The sequence below is a fragment of the Mirounga angustirostris genome, unplaced genomic scaffold, assembly GCF_029215605.1.
Source record: "Mirounga angustirostris isolate CCGP_5_RB_7025 unplaced genomic scaffold, mMirAng1.0.hap1 SCAF_1, whole genome shotgun sequence".
Taxonomy (NCBI): Eukaryota; Metazoa; Chordata; class Mammalia; order Carnivora; family Phocidae; genus Mirounga; species Mirounga angustirostris.
The window spans coordinates 156795853-156803179 of NW_026991709.1; the positions used below are offsets into that span (position 1 = coordinate 156795853).

A 7327-nucleotide genomic window follows, 5' to 3' on the forward strand; every position below is an offset into this window, starting at 1 on the left:
AGCCTGCCCAAAGGGTCTGAATCCCAGCTCTTCCCCTTCCTAGATGCGGGTCCTAGGAAAAGTTCAATTTCTGTGCTTCCAGTGCCTCATCTGTTAAATGGGGACAATAGCACTGACTTCAGAGTTGTGAAGATTTAATAACGCATTTATGTCACAAGACACCGGGACAGTCCCCCCCCTAGTTCAAACCCCTCCAAGTTCTAATGTTTTAGACCAGTGGTTCTTAAACTATAGCTGCATCAGAATCACCTGGAGTACCCACCTGGGTAGTTTCTGATCAGTAGGTGTGGTAGAGGAGGCCAGTTAAGCCCAAACACTGGATGTGTGGGGGAGGAGGGAGCCTCAGAGATACCTGAGGAACAAGACTTGCCCACCCCTCAAGGTCTGGATTCCCCACCTCCCACCCGCAAGGGCACTGCACCAACCCTGGTTTGTCTCTCTCCACCCCAGGTCCCTCATCCAGAGCTGCCCCTGCCCTGGGTCCCAACCTGGCTACCTCCCCAGGCGCCACCTCCGCCCTAGGTGCCCCTGGAACCACTTTTCCTTCCCTTCCCCCGTTTTACCTTACATTCGCGTATCTCCTGGCCCGGGCCTCCCATCGGACACCCTGGCTCTCGGTTTACCTCGTCTTCCACGTTCCCCAAGCCCTGGGCTTCCCAGGTGTGCCCCACCCAGCCCCGAGATACCTTCGAACAGCCCTGGGTTTACTCCTTCTTCTACGCATCCCCCGCCCTGGTCCCACCCCGGCGCTTCCCCTGGGCCGGGCCTCTCCAGTGTGACACCCCCACACATCTAGACCCTCCCTCGGAACGCCCTCCTTGGGACCCCACCCCCGGTTTACCCCAGACTTCGCGCACCCCCGCCCCAGCCCGCGTGGGGCGCCGGGCCGCGCTTACCGGATACCCTCCCGGGCGGCGGCGCACAACAGACAGGCAGGAGGTGGGCGGGCCGCGGGTAAGGCTCACGGAGGAAACGGGGAAGTCACGCTCCTCTAGCCACCCCTCCCGGCCGCGGCGGGACCCGGAGACTGCGCGCGGGGGCGGGGCCGGGGCCGAGGGCCGGCCCTGGAGGCGGGTCGGAGGCGGGGAGGGGCGGCCCCAGACTGACCAGCGCGTTGCCCTGCCCAGCGCGCGCAGGAAGGCGGGGCGGCGCAGACCCCGCCCTCGGGGCCGGGGAGCGTCGAGTTCGTGATGAGGACTCTTGGGCCCAGAAGTCCTCTCCAGGCCGGGTTCAACCAGGCTATGACTGTGTAAACCGAGCGTTGCCTGAGCGCGCCAAGTTCCCCTCCTCCTGTGTTGTAGTGAATCATCTGAGGCCTGGTTTACAAAGGAAACCGAATCTCGGGCTCTAAAACCTCCAGGGAGGAGAGGGGGCTTGAGGATCCCGTCTTTAAAGGGGGTGTGAAGACGGGCCATTCCTAAGGCACAAATGCTTCGCTGGCAGCCAGTGCTCCGTCAAGTCTCCAGGAATAGCGTTTTGTTCTTGTGGTTAACTTCTTAATTGTAGAAATGTGCACACATGCAAAAGTAGAACAGTGGAATTGTCCCACACATCCATAGACCAGCTTCCATCATAGCCTGCACCTTGCCTCCCCGCCCCCATCTATATCCGTCCCCCCCCCCACACATCTGGGTTGTTGTTTTTTTTTCCTGGAGCAATTTTAAAGCATTCCAGCAGACATATTTCACCTTTAAATACTTGAGTATCTTATCTAATCTATAAATGTTTGTTTTTTCAAGCATTCCCATAATACCAGTAACACACCTAACAAAGTTAGCAATACCCAGTCTGGTTCTGTTTTCCCTGATTGACTCAAAAATGTCTTGACTGTGGGCCTCTTCTAACCAAGATCTAAAGAGGGATGAGAGATTTTGGAGGGAGAGAGCCTCAGGCAAAATTCAACATGAGTCCAACCAGAAGAAAGTCCAAAACAGCGGTGGAAATGCAAGGGCAAGTGAAAGCTAGATATTTAACAAGATTTAATACTACATGATATTATTTCAGTAAAAGACAACTCTGCATATTAAAGACAAAAATATTTACAAGTTTACAGATACCCACATGCACACCCTGTTTTTCAGCAAATGTGCAGTCTTCCACATTTGCGTACTGCCTGCACACCTCCTTATGCACCTAGGCTTCAGGGGACTAACCATCCTCTGGCACCTCCTGCCCTCCTGACAGAAAGAGGGGTTATGTCCACTGGTAGCCAGTAATCCTGCCCTAAACTTTCTAGACCATGCTCCAACTCCCCAGGACCTGGGAATTCTGAATGACCCTAAGCCCACTTCTAGGATGTATACCTGGATCAGTGTCCCAGAGAATGAACAGGTGGGGGGGCAGGCCCTGTATCTTTACACAGGAGCCCAAGAATTCTACATTTGAACCCGGCCTCCCAAGTTGCTATGGAGGTACATTTGTCAAGGCCAGAAAATAGAATGAACTCTATTTTACAGCCATGTTTGTTGTTTTTGTTTTAAGATTTTATTTATTTATTTGAAAGAGAGAAAGCGAGCACGCACAGAGGGAGAGGGAGAGGGAGCTGACTCCCCGGTGAGCAGAGTCTGATGTGGGGCTCGATCCCAGGACCCTGAGATCATGACCTGAGGCCAAGGCAGATGCTTAACTGACTAACGGAGCCACCCAGGCACCCCGGCCATGTTTTATTTGCATATGTACTTAAACATATGGTTTGTGGGCCCCCACTTGTAATCTTGCCGTGGGTTCTGTAATTTTTTAGGTGGGCTTATCTTGTTTCAATATGGGTATAAGAAACATTTTATTTCCTACTTAACTCCACTGCAAGAAGAATAAACCAACAAAAGTGTAATGATAAATGTCAACTAACAGTTGACCTCTAGTAAAGAAACCATGGGGAGAATATAGTTCTCTTGTGAAGAGGGCAGCCCCAGCTAAGCTCCAAAGGACAATCGCCATGCTAAGAAACAGAACCCATTCCTAAGGGCCTTGGTAAGTGGCAGGTGGTGTGCACTAGGTCCTGGCTCTTGCCCCATTCTCTTCCCCTCACTTACAGCATTTGTAAGTGCCCACCCAGAATGCTGCCTTGGGAGTCCACAGGCCTGTCTGAATTTTAAGCAGTGAGTAGCTTTTGCAAAGAGCTACTATGCCAAACTGTAGTCTTGGGATGGAAATTTAAGATATATAGACCTCACCATTTAAGAAATGACATTTGTAAATGATAAAGTTTTATACAATGTTAGGGGATATTATGGGCTAAATTATGTCTTCCCCCCCCAACAAATTTGTATATTAAAGCCCTAATCCCCAGTGTGACTGTACTTGGAGATAGGGCCTATAGGGATGCAATAAAGATTAAATGAGGGCTTATGGGTGGAACCCTGAGCAGATAGGACTCGTGTCCCAACAACTGGGGGAAGAGACTCAAGAGCCCCCCACCCTGTGTGTGTGTCTGTCTTTCATCTCTCATCTCCCTCTCTCTCTCTGTATCTTTCATCTCACATCTCTTTTTTCCTCTCTCTCTCTCTGTCTTTCATCTCTCATCTCTCTCTTTCTCTCTCTCTCTTCCTATCTCTCCCATGCCCACAGAGAAGAGGCCATGTGAAGACCCAGCAAGATTGTGGCCATCTACAACCCAGGAAGAGAAGTCTCACCAGAAACCAATCCTGTTGGCATCTTTAGCTTGGATTTCAAGCCCCAGACCTCTGAGAAATAAATTTCTGTTTTTCATGCCACCTGGTCTGTAGTACTTTGTTGTGGAAGCCCGAGCTGAGTTTAGGAAAGATATGAACCTCAGTTTTCTTATCTGCAAAGTGGTATTAATATTAGTGCCTACCTCAAAGGGTTGAGGTTGACAGGAAGCCATCCATGTAAAGTCCTCAGCCCTCAGATAGTGAGGGCTCAACCCATGTTTCCTGCTACTATGTTTATTGTTACTATTGAAGTTCTGACAGGACAAATCCCAAGCAGGGGGCTGATTCCAGGCATGTGGATGGATCACTGAAGGAGGTTTGGGGCACAAGTTGGGCTTTACCCTACCCACAGCTTTCCTCATGTCTGTCCCAGCTTCCTGCTGTCATTCTGCCACTACAGCATCCATCCTTCGTTCCCAGCCAGTCCTTGTCTTCCCCAAATGGCCTTCATCTTGGTGGCAGCAGCCCCATTTCAAGGTCTGCCCAGCCCCCCACAGTCTCAGAGGCCCATGTGATGGGCTGGCCAAGCCCTGACTGCCCCTCTGCCCAGAGTGGAGGGGTGTGGCCCTGCCCCGCAAACTGACCCCACAAAATGACTTCGGAGTGTAGGGCCCTCACCCTCTTCTCACAACAAGCCCACCTGCCCTGTGCTGCCACTTGGCCTCCCCTTCAGAGACCACACCTTGCAGCGGGGTCGGCCTCCTGCCCAGTCCTGTCCCTGTAGAGGCTGCCCTCTGCGATGGCTCCCTTAGCCTCTGCTCAGGCTTGTCCTCCCCTGGGAAATTCAAGTACATGCCCCTCAACCTCTTTTCTCCCAACCCCCAACACCTCTTAACTATGTCGTTGTGCTATATCAGGTTGGATATTTTTGCTTCTTAGACTGTGAATTCCCCAAGGGAGGAGGCTCTGTTCATCTCTGAACATATCCGCTAGTACCTATTAGATGCTTGCTTTAAATTGCCCCCTCTCAGCCCCCAGAAGTGACCTTGAGATGAGGATTCAAGTACAAGTAGTTTATCTGGGAGATGATCCCAGAAAACATTGGTAGGAGAAGAGGGGGAGGTGAGGCAGGGAATGGAGGGCAGCCAAGAAAATTTCATTACCAAGCAAGTTACCACTGCGGGCATCTGGAGCTCAGTCCTGCCTGGACCTCTGGGAACCTCAGACATATCTTGAAGGGTGTGCAAATCCTAACTCCCCCCAATCTTTACGTGAGGGCTACTTCCAGGGCACAATAGTGTGCTGGCCCTTCAGGCCTGATGAACTGTCAGACAAGGTGGGCCAAGTGGCGCCCACAGGCAGAGAAAGCCTTCCTGGGCACTACTGCTGGCCTACATTAAGAAGTCAGGCAGGTGTGTCTGGGACTGGAGGGGGAACCTGAGGGGGCCAGAAGCAGGGACATCTGCAGCACTGGAAAGACATTTGCTGATTGCAGGATAAATGAAAAGTTGCAGTGCTGGAGAGCAGAAGTCTGATTCTTAGCCACTTACTCTGGGTGCAGATTGCTGTCTGCATATCAGTGCTAACCCTCAGAGCAAACCAGGGAAGGGAATGTCACCTGCCTTCTTTATGGATGAGCAAACTGAGCTCCCGGAGAGTTACTCCACTTGCTCAAGGTCACAGCCTTGAGTGAGAGAGCTGGGATTCAAACTCTGTTCCAAAGGAATTTAAAGATGCCCTTCCATTCCATCAACCAGACTGCCTCTCTCAAACAAGTGAACAAGTGAATGAATGCATGAACAAATGAGTGCTTTATAAGGGAGATGCTCTGATTCACCTAGTGTCCCGGTTCAAAGATGACTGCTCCATAAATTAGCTGCTCTTTGATATTAAATTTATGATGTCATATTTACACAGGAAGCAGTAAAATTCCAAGGAAAGACATTTGGTCTGTGATGATGATGAAGATATTTCAAGATCACTCAGGGCCTGCCCCTCTCTGTTCCCCACTTGGCATGCTGAATAATCCGGGGCTGGTGTGGTGCCCACAACCCCAGCAGGTCCACCCACACCCAAAGGCCATCCCTGTGCTTCACTCACATGGGGAGAAGTGGGCCATTGCTATTGTTCGTCCTGCCAAATCAGTGACCCCATCCCAGAGCTCAGCAGGGAACTGATAGAGACTCAGTGACAGCAGGAAGAACCACATGGGACTCGAGGTGGGACAAGAATGCAGCAGTTCCCTCTGCACTGGGCCCAGACCACCGCCCTTGCACCGAAAGCTGCCAGGAAGGAAGACAGCGCCGTTACTTGGACCCCTCCTGCAATTTGCAAAAGCATAACCATGAACAAAACTGTTCATGCTGTAATGGAAATAGTACCTTGCACTTCACTGGGACTTTCCAACACACATTCACATCCATGATGTCACAGAATCATTGTGACAGACCTGGGGGGCAGGCAGAACATGCATTACCGTTCCCACTTTCCAATGAGGAAACTGAGGCTTGCCTACCAAGGTTTGTCTGGCAGTGCTGGCTTTACAATGCAAGGGATGATCATGCCTCTGTTAGAAAACCTCCCCACAGCAGACCTAGGAGTCTTCTCCACCCCCCAAATTACTTAACATCTGGGGACAGACTTCTTGTCTTTGTTAAGATTCATGCAGGGGGACTTACAGCACCCGGGTAGGGGCATGGACTCAGGGTTGGCCTCAGTGAAGCTGCTGATTCAACCTCCAGGTCGAAATGTCGGGAGCAACTAGGCCCACATCCAGGATCTTGCCAGCCTGGGGATGGAGGATGGAATAGCCCCACAAAGGAGGATAGCACATTCAGAAGTTGCCACCTCAGGGCTTACAGGACCCTTAGAAACAACACCCAGGACCCTTAGAAACAACACCCAGGCTGCTGGGAAGACACCTCAAGGCCCCAGACCTCAGAAGGAGGGCCTAAGGTCACTGAGCTGGTTACTAAAAATAGTCCCACAAATTCTGCTGACTTCACTTTGAAAAGCAGCTGGCAAAGGGGTCAGCCACTCACCAGACATGAGAGCCTGAGGAAAGACTACCTCCTCGCCTATAAGACGCAGACCATTTTCTCCCAAAGGCCCAAGAGGCCTGGGCCCCTTCCATGCCTGGAGGATAACAGTATATTTAAAAAATGAAGGAATGTCAAAATGGGCTTAAAAAACTTGTGCTGCATTTTTCTTATTATCATGTTCAATAGACCAACATCATTAGTTTTTGAGGTAGTGTTCAACAATTCATTAGTTGCATATAACACCCAGTGCTCATCACCACACCATTCCCCCACTCCCCTCCCTTCTGTAACCCTCAGTTTGTTTCCCAGAGTCCAGAGTTTCTCATGGTTTGCCTCCCTCTCTGATGTCTTGCTATTCAGTATTCCCAGCCTTCCCCTGTGGTCCTTTGTGCTATTCCTTATATTCCACATATGAGTGAAATCATATGATAATTGTCTTTCTCTTCATGACTATTTTCACTTAGCATAATCCCCTCCAGTTCCAACCATGTTGATGCAAATGGTGGGTATTCATCTTTTCTGATGATTGAGTAATATTCCATTGTATATAGGAACCACAACTTCTTTAACCATTCATATGTTGAAGGATATCTCCACTCCTTCCACAGTTTGGTTATTGTGGACATCGCTGCTATGAACTTTGGAGTACATATGCCCCTTCTTTTCACAACATCT

General features: G+C 50.5%; 1 protein-coding gene across 11 annotated transcripts in view; it reads right to left on the minus strand.

Moving 5' to 3' along the window:
* SLC41A3 (solute carrier family 41 member 3) overlaps nt 1-6528 on the minus strand; it is a 108958-nt gene extending 102430 nt beyond the window's left edge. For 6 of the 11 annotated variants that reach the window (XM_064590866.1, XM_064590856.1, XM_064590865.1 and 3 more), the window contains exon 1: nt 897-1045. The gene's annotated coding sequence lies outside the window, so the exon portion shown is untranslated. Of the gene's footprint in view, nt 1-563; nt 778-896; nt 1046-6289 lie in introns of those variants that run through there. The other 5 variants (XM_064590846.1, XM_064590850.1, XM_064590842.1 and 2 more) reach the window with 5 other exon arrangements.
* Between the last annotated feature and the right edge of the window lie 799 nt (nt 6529-7327).